Source organism: Mustela nigripes, chromosome 8 (assembly GCF_022355385.1).
Source record: "Mustela nigripes isolate SB6536 chromosome 8, MUSNIG.SB6536, whole genome shotgun sequence".
In the NCBI taxonomy this organism is placed as follows: domain Eukaryota; kingdom Metazoa; phylum Chordata; class Mammalia; order Carnivora; family Mustelidae; genus Mustela; species Mustela nigripes.
In genome coordinates, this window is record NC_081564.1 from 60,198,429 (window position 1) to 60,214,913 (window position 16,485).

A 16,485-nucleotide genomic window follows, 5' to 3' on the forward strand; every position below is an offset into this window, starting at 1 on the left:
GATGCACACTGTAAAGTAAACAAGATAGTCACTGGCCTTTAATTAGGGGGGAAAAAAAAGAAAATTAAGAAAAAATATAGCCAGTCTTTTGTTCAGGTAATACAGACAAAAGTACTTAATTATATATTTATTAATCTGTTATGATAATATGATTGTGTTATAATTGGACTAATTCTCAACACCGGATTATCCATTTCGGGGAGAAGCTGAGCTGTTGGTACTCTTATCATGAACATCCCCAATTCTCCCGTTCATTCAACAGATGTTTTAAAATACTTAATTACTTCTTGGGGCGCCTGGGTGGCTCAGTGGGTTAAGCCTCTGCCTTCAGCTCAGGTCATGATCTCAGGGACCTGGGATCAAGCCCCGAGTCTGGCTCTCTGCTCAGCCGGGAGCCTGCTTCCCCCTCTCTCTGCCTGCCTCTCTGCCTACTTGTGATCTCTGCCTGTCAAATAAATAAATAAAATCTTCAAATAAATAAATAAATGAAATATTTAATTACTTCTTGATTACAAAGATTTAAACAATGGGGGAAAACGGTCCTAGGTAACATTTATAGTAGCATCTTGGAAACCATGACTAATTTAACCAGAATGAATTGCTGGAAAGCACTGCAGAGCTATCAAAAGTGCCACTGTTGAGACACCTGGGTGGCTCAGTTGGTTAAGCAGCTGCCTTTGGCTCAGGTCATGATTCCAGCATCCTGGGATTGAGTCCCACATCGGGCTCCTTGCTCAGCAGGGAGCCTGCTTCTCCCTCTGCCTCTGCCTACCATTCTGTCTGACTGTGCTCCCTCTCTCTGACAAATAAATAAATAAATAAATCTTTAAAAAAAAAAAAAAAAGTGTCACTCTTATGATGTCCAGGGATGACACCTACCATTTCTTCTTTTTTTAATTTTATTTTATTTCTTTTCAGTGTTCCAGAATTTGTTGTTTATGCACCACAAGCAGTGCTCCATGCAACATGTGCCCTCTATAATACCCACCACCAGGCTGACCCAAACCCCCACTCCCCTCCCCTCCAAAACCCTCAGTTTGTTTCTCAGAGTCGACACACTCTCATGGTTTGTCTTCCTGTCCAATTTTCCCCAACTCACTTCTCCTCTCCATCTCCCAATGTCCTCTGTGTTATTCCTTATGCTCCACAAGTAAGTGAAACCATATGATAACAGACTCTCTGCCTGACTTATTTCACTCAGCATAATCTCTTCCAGTCCTGTGCATGTTGATACAAAAGTTGGGTATTTATCCTTTCTGATGGAGGCATAATACTCCATTTTATATAGGGACTCTATCTTCTTTATCCATTTGTCTGTTGAAGGGCATCTTGGTTCTTTCCACAGTTTGGCGACTATGGCCATTACTGCTATGAACATTGGGGTACAGATGGCCCTCCTTTCCACTACATCTGTAATTTTGCGGTAAATACCCAGCAGTGCAATTGCAGTGTCATAAGGAAGTTCTATTTTTAATTTCTTAAATTCTTAATTTGTTAAGGAATCTCCACACTGTTTTGCAAAGTGGCTGCACCAACTTGCATTCCCACCAACAGTGTAAGAGGGTTCCCCTTTCTCCACATCCTCTCCAACACATGTTGTTTGCTGTCTTGTTAATTTTGGCTTTTCTAACTGGTGTAAAGTGGTATCTCAATGTGGTTTTGATTTGAATCTCCCTGATGGCTAATGATGATGAACATTTTTTCATGTGTTTGTTAGCCATTGGTATGTCTTCTTTGGAGAAGTGTCTGTTCATGTCTTCTGCCCATTTTTTGACATGACTATCTGTTTTGTGTGTGTTGAGCTTGAGGAGTTCTTTATAGATCTTGGCTATCAGCCCTTCATCTGTAGTGTCATTTGCTAATATCTTCTCCCATTCCGTGGGTTGCCTCTTTGTTTTATTGACTGTTTCCTTTGCTGTACAGAAGCTTTATATCTTGATGAAGTCTCAAAAGTTCATTTTTGCTTTTGTTTCCTTTGCCTTTGGAGACATATCTTGAAAGAAGTTGCTGTGGCAGATGTTGAAGAGGTTACTGCCTAGCTTCCCCTCTAGACATCTACCATTTCTTACTTAGAAAACACTTTTTTTCTGTCATATATATGATGAGATAAAGCAGCCTTTTCTGGCTCTTCATATGGAGGCTTTGGATAGTTACATATTCTGGAATACAGTTGGTTAAATGAAATATTCATTTTATCATTCAAAATACAGACTGGAAATGCACCCGATGCCCACTGGGAAGCATCCAAGAAGATAAATTATTGGGAAAAGCAGATTTTGCCTTCTTCTTTTCTCTGGTCTCTACGCTTTCCAAATCCAAGCTTTTTTCCCCTTTCCTTCCCCTTTGAGAGCATTTTAAGAAGATAAATACAGATTTATCATTTTTAGCCCAAATGTATGTTTTCAAAATAGGTTGTGGTTCTGTCTGCCAGCAGTAGGCACCCCTGTGTTCACTAGTAAAATTCCGCCAAACCCTGTCCTCATGGGCACCTTTGCACTCTAATTGCCAAAAAGGAAGGAAAAAAAGCTTCACATCAAGTATGTGGCACCCACGGGATAGAAAAGCAAAGAATATGCACATGAACAGTAACATTTTTCAAAAAAGAAACATAATTTCATGGAGCAATGATAGGTGAATGGATTTTTCTAGAGATATTTGCTCTAAATTCAGGGCATTAATAACATCGCTGTGCTGGATAGAAATTTGCACACACAGGGCATTGAAACAGTAGTCATGGCGACACCCAGATATCAACCCTAAGGATCAGACCCAGGCGAGGAAACAGGGTGGCCTTGCAGACATGTCCTCGCAGCTCCACTGCACATCCCCAGGAAGCACCGCCCACATGGACTCCAGTATTAATGGCATCTCCCCAGGTTGTATGGCACGGTCATTGGCACCTAGGCTTCCTCGTCAGTAACAGTCTTCTCTTTCATCAGAAAAGTGTTAACACCTCAGTCTGACATTCCACTTCCTCCCACCCTCCCATCCTTACCACAACTAGATCTAAACTGGGTGAAATGATATAAAATTTCATAGTATATCTCTTTTCTGCCCATTTCTTCTTTTGGTCAAGGCCACCTAAAATGTACTTTCAGTTTTTTATCTAAGCTGGCTCTCCTCTAGGACATCCAAAAGAGTGAGCAAGAGAAAAGAGAGAAAGAGAGAGAGACAGAGGGAGAGCGAGAGGAAGGGAGGGAGAAAAGTCATATTTGAACACTTTGGCTTCTCTTTTGTTTGGTGTATTCACCTTTGAAATCCTATAAAAATGGTAGAATGACCAGTGAATAAAAAAGATATATCTGGAAAACAAGGTAAGTGTCTTGAGCGTCTGCAAATCTCAGACTATGGCATAAATCTGCAAACAAGACTGTCTCACCAGTTATAAATTTCATGTGGAACTTCCGGTGGTGTTTGGAAAACTCTGCAGATATCCACCACAAATGAAGTTGATGATCAAAGTTTCTCCTCTTTCTACACTGATTGGGGTACATCTGAATTCATTCTGTAAATGTATTCTTTTTATTTTTTATAGAGATTATATTATTTTAAATATCTCATTTACATGGGTGTAGCAACTTCCTCCATTTTCAATAAGCAATGAGAATAGGTACTCAAAGATGTTTGAGTAAATGAGATTGTGAAACACTGTGCTAGAAATTCATTGCAGCAGGAGTTTCCTGAAGGAAAATTTAAGATAAAGGTTTAAATATTGAAAAGTTAAACATATACTTGAGAATTCAAAACCATACCCAGTTAAATTGATATCTGAACCTATGCCAAATTCCACATAGACAACAAAGTAGACAGTAGGCATAATGATGTTATAAGAATCCAAGATGCAGAAATCATGGGGGGCCGAAAGATCAGGAAGTTCTCCCAGGAAGAGAAGTCTTAGCTACCATTTGATGAATGTGTAAAATTTGCTATAAATCGTGATGATTTCCATATATCCGTTTAAAAAGAGTTTGATCTTATTGGCCGAGGAATGTTCATTTAAAAAGGGCCAAAAACCCAAGGATTTTTATATGTCACCATAATATTTACCAACATGAGCGCAGTCTTTGCTTTACAAATATAAGACATATGAAGATGTTTTTTCTTTTTTTTTAGAGTGAAGCAACTCTCTGAAATCACAACTGCAGTTCTCTGAAGATAGATTATACTTTTACCATTTATCCTTGTTTTGATTCAGGACACATGATGGAAAGTAGAAATTGGTGCCGAGTATTATCAGGCTTTCCAGACAACTTTAAAGTATGTGTAATCTAATTAGCAGAGAGGAAATGTCAGAAATGATGTCAGGACTCAAGGAAGATGGGAGCATTCCTGATTAGAATTCTTCTAAAAATTGGTGTAGTCAATAAGCACGTATGCCGTAGTCTTCTTAGAATTGGCCTAATCAATAGACACATGCACAGTGATCAGTTTAACATTTTTAAATGTAGTACTGGTGTAAAATAAATTCATCGTACTCCAAGTCCATCTATCTCTCCTCAACCCATTTTAAACCTGCCCTTGATCCAGGTCTCCAAACAATGATCATACTGGAAAAAAACAAATAAAAATCTTGAGCGTACTTATTGTTCTAAAATCATGGCTTTGAAGGCTCTATGCATTGCTCAGGCAATATAAAAAGTATCTACACACCCTGAGTTCTGGTAAAATAAATCTGCACAATGAGTGTGTGTGTGTGTGTGTGTGTGTGTGTGTGTGTGTGTGTGTGTATGTGTGTGTGTCTTTTTTAAAGCCTTGTCTCTTTAACAATAGCATTTCTGTAATGATTTAATGATGGGTGCTGATAGTTAGGGGCTGCCTTCTCCCCGAACAGTATGAATAAAGCAACAGGGCACCTGTGATATGCAGACTTATAAATCTCAAGACAACAAGGGTCATTTGGGTTTCCCATTGCTCACAAAGCATCATTTATATTTCCCCTATGTTTTATTTATTTGTTGGAGTGTTTCAATGCATTTTTCTATATTTCCTTTACTTTTGAGGGCATTGACCCATCTCTTTCTTAAGAGCATAAAGAATGAGAACAGAGATTAAAAAATAATAATAACTCCACATTAGGCTCTTCACTTCCCCTTCAGTCTTCAGTGAAAATTTAATAACATTTGAAACCTGGTTCTATCCTTCATGTCCAGGAGGGTGTTAGTAACTTGCCCTTTTATTTCCCCATCCAATACAAATTCTTTCTTTTCTAAAAGAAGATTAGCCAGCAATTGGGCAAAACAATTTTATTCCACTTAGAAATGGCCCCTGGAGAGTGCTCTGTGAGAACTTTCTTCCAGATGGCTCTAGTCCTCAGCCTGGTCCTTGGCAGGGAGGTGTGAGCACAGTGACAGATGAAGCAGGTTATGTGCTCTCTAATCCTGCAACCTGAGGATCCAGACTTTACCAAACGGATCTGTGCCTCATTGTCCTCCATGGTCTCTATTAGCATCATTTGCTCTCTTGGGATCTTAATTACAAAATTGCGATTTTTTTGCCAGCATCTCCAAAAGGAGAGACTAGGAAAGGTCCTTTCATAATAGACTAACACCCTGGGGGCAAGATCTTTTTAATCAGGAGGTCACCTTGACCTTGGTACTCTAAGCCTCAGTTTCTTCATGTATAAAACTGTGATTAAAAATGCCTGCGTTTTGTGGTTGCTGGTAAGATGATACGAGATTCAACAGCCTTATAAATGTAAGACACATGATTGTCCCTACATTTAGTAGACCCTCAAAGACTTTAGTTTCCTTCTCTTCCTCAGACTCCTGTTACATCTCCACCACAATACGAGCCATGGAAATCCACATAAAATTGGGGAGTTCTTTGGAATTCATGGAAAATGTTAATATTTCTCACATGTGACTAATGAGACCCCTTGAACCAAAGCTGAACTCTAAAATCCTTCTGGAACTTTTCCCCTCCTTATCCATTATTACAGCAGCTCGTATCAGAGCATCTGTCAAAAATTGCAGTGGGACACATTTGGCAGTTACTTTCCCGCTCGTTCATTTAATGTTATCAATTAAGGGGCAACCATAATAGAAGAACCCATGGTATAAATGAAGATACTGAGCCAAATGAAGTTTAAAATTAAAAGAAAAAAAAAGGAAGTAAAATGTCTGTGATACAGGACTCTTGCCATTACAGGGTGCACTCAAATTTGTGACTCACTGTATCTAACCTGGGTCTCCGAAATGTGATTTTACCATGCAATGAAGTATAACTAGGTCATAAGGCATGGACCCCAAGGATTGTTTTGCAAATACAAATGTGCAAATGGATTTTCCCCGCTCATGGAAGATTACATTAACTTTATCTGTAAGGCTTTAGCAGGTCTGCCATTTTGTTGGGAAAGGGCTTTTCAAAACATCCATGTTTTCTGATCTCTAAAACAACTTCCCCTCTATTTTGTGAGTGAGTCTGCCTCTTTCACAGGATGGAGTCGATAAGGGCAATGACCTAAAAAGTACTGCCACCTGAGGTATCCGGGTCCATTATCAGCCTGGTGAGAGGGAGGAACAGCCACGTAAGATTCATTGCACATCCGCTGTATCTCACAGCACAGACAGCAGCAGCAAAGTGAGGAGAAGGTGGTCCTGCTTGCCAGCCTCAGAGCTGCAAGAAGTGCCCCCTAGCAACAGCAGCCCGGGCTGTGGGGAGGCAGCCTCATGTGATGCCTCTCCCTCCTTCAGAGGCCATGCTCTTCACACTAACAGCCCCCCTTAGCACTAATTCAGATGGTAAAATAACACTGCCTCTGCCCTGCATAATCAAAGAGCAGAAGGAACGTGGCACCAAGAAGCCCGGGCGTGAGGAAGTAATAAATATGTTTCGAGATGACAGTTTCAAGGAGCCTGAGTCTGCACGGCAGAGTTGAAAGCAGACAGCTCCAGATGGCAAAAGCTGCCGAGGAGATGTCTTGGAGACCAGCAGTGTCTGAAAGGAAAGAACAGAACACAGGCCAGGTCTGGATCAGAGGAAAAGCCCCAGAGACGTGAGATGAGATGCGCCTTTTGAAACAGCTGGGAGAGAATAAGAAATAAGGAAGGGACTGAGCCAGTTCAACTATTCTTGTAATAGGATGAGGTTGCTTTATTTCTGTATCTGAAATCAGTTCCCTTTCAAGGCATTTCTTTTTATTCCACTTTGCTTTAGCCCCTGCCTCTTAAGTTCTGTTTCACAGGGCACCCACACTACATAAATAAAACCATTTTGGAAACTCCCCCCCTCAGTCATCTTGGGGGCATGCATGATAGGCAGTGTTGGTATAACTCAGCCTTTTATATATTCTTAACTACCTGACATAAACCCACATTTAAATGTCACCTGTAGCAAAGCCAAGAATAAATTCACAAGCATGCTTGCATTCAAGCACGAGAGCACAAGTGCACACAAACACACACTAAAAACAAACTTGCCAATTTGCAAATAAGTCATCAGAATCCATTAGGACAAAGGTGGCCCTATGGTTTAAAAGAGTAAATAATTGGTTTCTGTCTTGTGTCATGTTTTAATTAAAGACAGCAATGCAATTTACAATATATCTGGAAATTATTAGAAACCTTTTTTTTCCAGAGGCAAAAAGGATCAATACCTTTTTGTCTCCGCGGCATAAAACATCCCAGGTTACTTTGTCCCTGATTTTACCAGCAACTCAGAGTTGAAAGTAAACATTAAAGTGATGAGGGTGAAATCATATTCTGAGAGTAAATGAGGACACTCTGAAATTAGCTAAATTGTTGGCTTCGATAGCTTTCGAGACATCATTCTGGAGCTCTTTGCTCTAGGGATAGGGACAAAGGAAGAGGTAAGTGATTGGGAAGGGGGTAGGGGAGCTTTCTGTTTTTCAAGCAGAACAGTCAAAACTATTAGACAAAGCCAAGAGCTAAAAATCTGTGGAAATGGATGGTGACAATTCATCCCATTTCTGGAAGGAACTAGAACAATGCAGCGGGCTCTGCGCATTTCTCTCCATAAAATGGGTTTTCAAAATTTGCTGCTGCTTCTTAGCATGATGAAAGTAAAATATCAAGTTAGGGTCCTGGAAGAAAAAAAATGCTGCTTCTGTGGGAAATATTTTGAGAAATGATCAAATCCAGAGGCAGGAAGCCTCTTTTTCAGCTGCTGAAATGAGCCTTTTTCCAGGTATTTCCCACAGAAATGTAACCATCCGATAGCATTTCAGCACACTACATAGAAGTGTAGAAATGGAGAAAATAGAATGACCCTCCAATCATTATCTATAGGACATTACACTGATAAATGGTGGTGTTAATGAACCCAAATGAATTTGAATCCTTTCTCCCTGCAGTTATTTTGATAATACTGGAATCTACTAAAGTGCATGGAATTAACAATTAAAGGGGGTTAAGCAGACACTTAATACTTGTTCTATTTTGCACAGTTTGGCAGTAATGCATCTGCTGTAATCAGGGTTTTTATTTCTTTTTGGGAAAAAAAAAAAAAAAGGAAATGTTTATGTTTTGGAAGCAAAGCCTCCAGGATCTGTGGCTTCTCCGTGCAGACCCCGCACATAACTGTTTGCCTTGTGTGTGTCGGTGGTCTCCCAGGCGCGGCTGGCCTGTCTGGCTTTCTCCTTTTGCAACAGCTCCACCTTTGGGCTTCTAAAGGGAAAGGTCTTTTTTGCTAAAGGATATAAAAACCCGTAACAACTAGAAATATGTACTCCATCCTCAAAACCTTTTGTTCATGAAACTAAAACATAAATTCATTTCCACCCTCAGAAAGAGAGACACAAAGAAAAAAAGGGAGGAACTGGGAAAAGAAAAGAAGACTGACACAGGAGATAGGAGAGAGCAAGAGAGAAAAGAGGGAAAGAGAAGAGGGAAGGAAATCAGGAAAACAAGGGGAAAGCATCCTTTCTTGACCAGAGGAAGATGCAGCAGGTCGTGGAATCATTCTTCGGTGCTTTTCTGCCTGGACTTCTGGAAGGCTGACACTGACCCAAGGTCTCAGATTCCTGTTCAGACTTCCTCGGCTATGCCATTTTCCTATTGGTTGTTTATAAACCATAGCACCAGTTTCATGAATGAGAGTCTGAGAGAAATTGTGGGGTTTTGTGAAGCCTGTTTTTAAAAAAAAAAAAAAATGAGAATTAAATATAATGTTTGCACTTTGGTAAGGCTCTTACTATTTCTTTCTGAATGTGAAATAGTCTTGGATTCTTTACGGACAGGTATGGCTTCACTCCCAGGAAGCATGACCCTGGCTAACTAGGGATGGACACAGTGGGGGCTGGGGGGATGACACAGAGAGACTTCTTAAATTCCACTGTCCACTCAATCCCAATCTTTAGATGTATGAGGATGAGTCAGTAAGTATCCTGGGAACACAATCCATAGCTCAGTTGGCAAGGCTGGCAAGCTAAGCAAATCTTTGTCTGGGGAGATTAGTTTGGGTCTTTTAGTATGAAAGGATCAGAGAAAAATATAAACCCAAAATTATGTGTCTTCAATGAATTTAGATTTTTTATAACCAAATCTATGAAGTTATGAGGGGGGAAAAAAAAGTGTTGCAAATAGAGTGTAAAGGACACTCTGACACCTCAGATTAACTCCAGAATCTAGGCAATTCCATGCACTCTGCTGTGGAGCTTTTAATTCTGACCTTCATAGCTTCGAATTTGGGTTAGCTCTCATCTAACTACTTGCTATCTCTTCTCTGAAAATCACCTTGCATAGTTCATCCAGATCCAAAATCCAAAAGTGCCTCCTTCAATAAATAACTCCCTGCTCAAAATCCTCTGAGTTCTTTGCATTGTTCACAGATTCAACTTCATATTTCTCAGCCCTAATACCAGGGTCTTTGCAGAACTGCTCCTAAAACTCTCTCCTGATAATCCCATACAGGAACAGTCCTTTCTAGTCAGAGTAGGCATTCTATGCTTCATCCCCAAGACCACTGGGGCGTCCCTGATAAACCCATTCCGTAAAGCATCCACTCCCTCTTATAAATCTGTGGTTCTGATTATATAAGCACTCACTGAGGTATATACTTTAGAGAGGATGATGCTGTCTTATCTTAGTATATATGTGTGTATTTCTGATATTTTTAATTCGGCTGGGTTCTAAGCTCTTTGAGGGCATATCCCATGCCTATTTGAATCTTCTTGCAACAGACAGAATGGTGTTTTTGTATATATGAGGTCTTAAATCTTAAAAACTTATGGATTTTCTGCATTGAGTTTTCGAGTAAAATGAGTGTTCCAGTTTTTGTGCACTCAAATACTTCACACTGGTATCTTTTTTGATGGCTTAAGGAGCCAGTCATTGAATAAATCTGACCTGCAGAAAAGCAGGCACTTTTGCTTCTAAATCTTTACTATTTAATATTTAGCCAGTCCCTATTGCAGAAATAAGTAGGATCTTCATATTATCTCTTATACCTTCCAGCTATATTTACATGCTTTTTACATTTATTTTAAGTATCTATAAATCTTACATAAGCTGAAACCAGGAAATAGATGTCTTCTTTTTTTTGGTGCATAATTTTTCGTATACCCTATTTTACTGGAAGCAAACTAAGCTCCAAGAACTCTTGTGACTCTTAACTATCACTTAGGCCAGGAATGTATCCAATATATCCCTATCTCTCCTTATTATGCTTATCCACATTTTATTATTTTTTAATTTGGCCAAAGAATAATGGGTCCTCAAAAATCATCATTTATATATTCTCCATTTAGAAGGCATTCTATGCTTCCTTTATGTTCCAAGAAAATATTCTTTCCTTAGCTCCTGAACAGTGAATTATTTCTTAACTAGGGCACTTATGTTTCCATTGGTCCCACACATGATCCAATGTAGTAACTGCAGAAACCCTTGAATCATGGTGAATAATGCTCTGAGGGCACTGCATACAAAGAGGGTAAGAGTAAGGGAAGGCTCCTAAGAAGTCTTTTCATCACTGCTGAGGAAGGTGGACTTTGAATGTTGGTGTCATGGAGGAAAAACGATCTTTATCAGTCAACTGATTATACCTATTTGTTTTGTACAAAACATTGTGTTTATTGTAAAAGAAAAAAAGAAAAGTCACAGCTTTTGCCCTCAAATTCTGAGCAAGGCTATAGAATCTTAAGACTAAGCACCTATAAGGCAAGAGTAATTTGTAAGAGGTAAATTGTATATAAAAGGATACACACTGGGGCGCCTGGGTGGCTCAGTGGGTTAAAGCCTCTGCCTTCAGCTCAGGTCAGGGTCCCAGAGTCCTGGGATCAAGCCCCGTATCAGGCTCTCTGCTCAGCAGGAAGCCTGCTTCCCCCTCTCTCTCTGCCTGCCTCTCTGCCTACTTGTGATCTCTGTCGAATAAATAAATAAAATCTTAAAAAAAAAAAAAAAAAAGGTTACATACTGGGGCGCCTGGGTGGCTCAGTGGTGGCTCAGTCAAAGCCTCTGCCTTTGACTCGGGTCATTATCCCAGGGTCCTGGAATTGAGCCTGCTTCCTCCCTCCCCCTTCTCTCTCTGCCTACTTGTGATCCCTGTGTCAAATAAATGAATAAAATCTTTAAAAAAAAAAAAAAGGTTACATGCTGAAAAAGCTTAGAGAACATTTTCCAGATCCGGAATTAGAAGGGGTATTCCAGGCCCATGGAGGATTCCCAATATCCCCCTTGCTGGGATTGGATTTAAGCAACATGGTGGGATGCCTGGGAGGCTCGGTCTGTTAAACAACTATTGATTTTCACTCAGGTCATGATCTCAGGGTCATAAGATCGAGCCCTGAGTCAGGCTCCATGCTCAACTCAGAGTCTGCTTGAGATTCTCTCCCTCTCCCTCTGCCCCTCCCCAGCTCATGTGCACATGTGCGCGCTCTCTCTCTCTCTCAAATAAATAAATGAATAAATAAAATCTTTTTTTTCCCCGTGCATACTCTATGCTCTTCTTTTTTTAAAATATGAATTCTAGAAAGATGCTGGATTCATAAATACACATCTCCCCACTCTCATCTTAACATTTTATTTGTAACCAAGCCCATCCCCTCTTCCAGACTGAATTATTCACTCTTCATCCTAGGCTCCATGTATATACCTCTATTTTACAGTAATTATTCATTTTGTGTGTCTGTCCCTCAGTAGATAAACATTTATCAAGAGCAAAGAATATGTCATATATACCTATGTATCCTCTTTACCTAGAACACAACCAGGCACATAAGAGTGATCAATAAATACTTGTTAAAGTGTTCCAGTGAATTGTAAGCTGCTTTAAGAGAGGGGATTATATTGTGATCACATCTACATCCTTAACATGTTTATAACAATGTTTTGTAAATAGATGGAAATCAATGGCTATTTGTTGCTTTAAAGTCAAGGAAGAAACACATGAGCTAAACTCTGAGAGATGAAAGCTAAGTCACAGCAGAGCACATCTAATTTCCAGGTTTGGGGTTCAGATACAGAGCCCAGGCCATTAGTTGATATGAGAAATACATTAGATAACATGCATTTATCTTTCCCTTCATCAGAATAGTGTATTCCAAAAAATTTCTCTTAAAGAATGAAGTTGTCGTTTATGATCATGGCATTTCATACTTGTTTCCGGGTTCTTTTTCTCAGCCTCAGATTCAGGACTGCACTGTGTCTCAAGTAACTTGTACCACTCTAGTAAGTGCTAACTGTGCGTCGATGGGGCAGTTTAAATGTGTCTGAGGAATAATTGCTCCTAGCCTTTCACCTTAATGCCTTTAAAATGATCTCTGCTTTGTTTTTTAAAAGTGACTAAGACAGTTTGATATCAGAAAGGGCTGAATAAGTATTCAGGGCAAATGCATTCCAAGTCAGAAATGGGGCTTGCTCCCTATAGTTCACATTATAAATTCATCTTGTGGGTCTCTGGAATAAGAAAAACAGTTGTTTCTTGGTGTACTTTTATTTCCCCCCTCTAGGCTATTTACTCCGTGACTGCTCAGTACATGTAAATAAATGTCATTATCCCTTTCTATTTTCAGAGTAACAGCAATAGGGAAGAACTGCAGTAAATATCAGGACATAGGTGTGGATATTGAGGAGTTTTGGAAAATCAGAAATTCCCTCTTTCCCTATGATCTATGAGAACAGGGCTGGATGGACAAAATTAGAGGCTTGGTGTAAGAGGATTCTCCAGAAGTAGAACCAATGGGATATACACATATGGAGTGAGAAACACAGAGACAAAGACAGACAGATTTATTATAAGGAATTGGCTCATGTAATCTGGAGGCAATGAAGTCCCCAGATCTTCTGTCAGCAAACTGGAGACCCAGAAGAGCCAATGCTATAGTTCCATTTTGAAAGTCAGAAAGCTTGAGACCCAAGAAGAGTATATTTTTCAGTTCAAGTCTAAAGTCAGGAAATTACGGCTGTCCCAGCGCGATCAATTTAGGCAAGAGGAGCTCCTTATTTCTCAGGCTTTTTATTCTGCTCAGGTCTTCAATTGACTGGATGGGGTCTACCCACATTAGGGAGGGTAATCCGCTTTACTCAGTCTGCCAGTTCAAATGTTAATTTCATCAAGAAATGCCTTCACAGACACACCCAGAATAATGTTGACCCAGTGACTCAGTCAAGTTGATACACAAAATTAACCAACCCAGTTGGTTTGCTTAAGAACATAATTAACTCCTGAATAAATGTGTGGGTGCATGTGTGTATGTATGTGTAAAAATTCTCAATTTAAGCAATCAAGAGGTGCTCAGTCAGTTAAGCGACCAACTCTTGGTTCCAGCTCGGGTGATGATCTCAGGGTTTTGAGACTGAGCCCCATGTTGGGTTCTAGGCTCCATAGGCTCCAGGTTATATGCTCAGTACTTAACACAGAGTGTGCCTGAGATTCTCTTCCTCTCCCTCTGCCCATCCCCCTACTCGCACATATGCTCTCTCTCTCTAAAATAAATAAATAAAATTTTTTAAAAACATTTAACCACTTGTTATCTCATTGTATGTATTTGTATTAATGCACTAAAAATACAGGTAAACACCTGTTTAGTCTTCATTAGGTTCCTAGCACTCTACGAAGCATTTTACATACATGACCTCATTTATTGCTCAAAACATCCAGCAGGATATGGGTCTTCTCATGACTCCAATTTTACAGATGTAGAAACAAAGTCTGAACTAGGTAAACTACATCTCCCCAAGTCATAGAACTTATAACTCACATGCCCAGACTAGAAATCCAGATCTATCTATTTTGTACAACATACCTAAAATCATGATGCCCAGAAAATCTGCATTATATGCAGAATCTGAAGATTTAAATAAAATAGTCCTGTTTTGCAGAATAATATTTCTGCCTTAGAAGCCAGTCTTCAAGAAAATATCATTAAAAATATCACTATTTAACTCTCTGTGCATGCAGAGAAATAGTAGTTAAGAGGAATTTCTGAGTATAATTCTTGGGATGGGGCATACTGAATTATAAACTCATGAACACAAAACCACTATTTTTCTCTGGATTCCCAATACCAGAGTGTTCAACTTTCATTTTTCTAAGCAACTTCTGGGTTAGGTCTAATTCAGGCCCCCATTTGAAAGCACAGTTAAACACATATGTTCTAATAAAATTATTATAATGTTAGGTCATAATATGACAAACTATACAATAGACCTGGCTACCTTACAAATTTTGGAGTGAAGAGCCATCCAAAAAGCACTTATGAGACACAAATTTTTGTTGTCCTTTAGAATTTTTATTGTTCTTCCACAGTAGTGTTAAAAAAAAAAAATCCAAAAGCACATGGTTCTTATGTGATAAGGAGTCTAGTAACCACATTTTCCATCAAACTACAAGTTCACTTTTGAGTTCACGAGGCAATTTATGTTTGGTTATATTATTTACCATAATTCCCTACGTCCAGACCATATCACTAGCTTGACAAAACATTATAAAAAACCTAACAGAGGCTTTTGCTTATGCTCTAATAGAATAATTGGTAACAGATTAGCCTCTCCAGTTACAAAATTGGGCAAAATATATGAAACATACTATTTTCAGATAAAGGATAAGATGTAATACATGACTACAATCCCAGAAGGAGGTAAACAATGAAAGAGTTTTAGAACTGTACATAATTTCTGCTTGGACACATTTTCCAGGCCACAGCATGTGTGGAGAGCTCAAACAGACCATGATGATCTTACATCATAAGACAAGGGACAAAGATAAGACTTTGGGGGCTATGATGCTAGCCGAAATTTGCAGGTCATGGTTCCAAAGAGGAAAGAGCTCCAGAAACCTGTGTAGGGCCCCTTAGGGTCTTTGAAATAAAGGCTAATCAGAGAATGCCAAGGATGAAAACCTACAAGGCCCAGCAGAAGCATTAGTATAGAAAGAATAATTATGGGGGAACTATGACCCAAATAACTGATGGGGTTCACACAGGACTAAGAGATTTGAGTTCTGACAGCCAAAGAGAAAGTATTGAATAGCTCAAGCAATCAGTCAAGATCCTAGAAAGACCAAATCATAAGTACAAGCTTATCTGATCCTAGAGTAAACATTTACCTAGACTCAGCCTATTCAAACTTAAAACAAAGCCTTTAAAGAAACAACTGACCTACCTGCAAAGTAACTTCTGCAAAGTAACTTCCTGCTTGAAAGAAACTTAGCATTCTTCAAAGAAAAAGAACAAAATATAGATACTCAACAACAAAGAAACTGTAATACCTGACACAATACCAAAACTTACTAGATATGTGAAGTAGCAAGAGAAGAACCAGAAAAAGAAACAATAATAATAAAAGCCAGAAGAAATAAACCATGGAATAATGGAACTGGCACACTAGGGTTTTATAAAGGATATTACAATTTTGTTTAAGGCAAAATATATATGGAGGAACACACACACACACACACACACACACACACACATCACACACACACACATTTAAAAGTTAATAGAAACTACAAGGAAAAAGATCTGTGAATTTGAAGACAGGGTACTGGAAACTATTCAAACTTCAGAGACTATAGAGGAAAAAAGAAATACTTCCAAATTCATTTTATGTGGTCAACATAACCCTGACACTAAATCCAGAGAAGATCATTACAAGGAAACAAAATTACAAACCAACCGTCTTCATGAATCTATATAAAAATTACTAATGATATATTTCCAATTCAATTCAGTAACATGTATAAAGAGTAATATATAATGACCAAGTGAAGTTGACCCTAGAAATGCAAGATTTGATTAGCATTCAAAAACATACCAGTGTTTTACACCACATTAACAAAAATAAGAGAAAAAGCATAGGCCATAGCAATAGATGCAGAAAAACAATGGGAAAAAATTCCACATCTATTTATGATTAAAAAACTAAATAAACTATCAGTGGACTATAATAGAGGGGGACTTCTTCAAGCTGATAAAGGACATGTATGCAAAACCTGAAGCTACTTTCATATTTAATGGTGAAAGAATGAATATTTTCCAATTAAGATTAAGAATAAAGAAAAGAGTTTGCTTCTTGCCACTTCTATTCAACA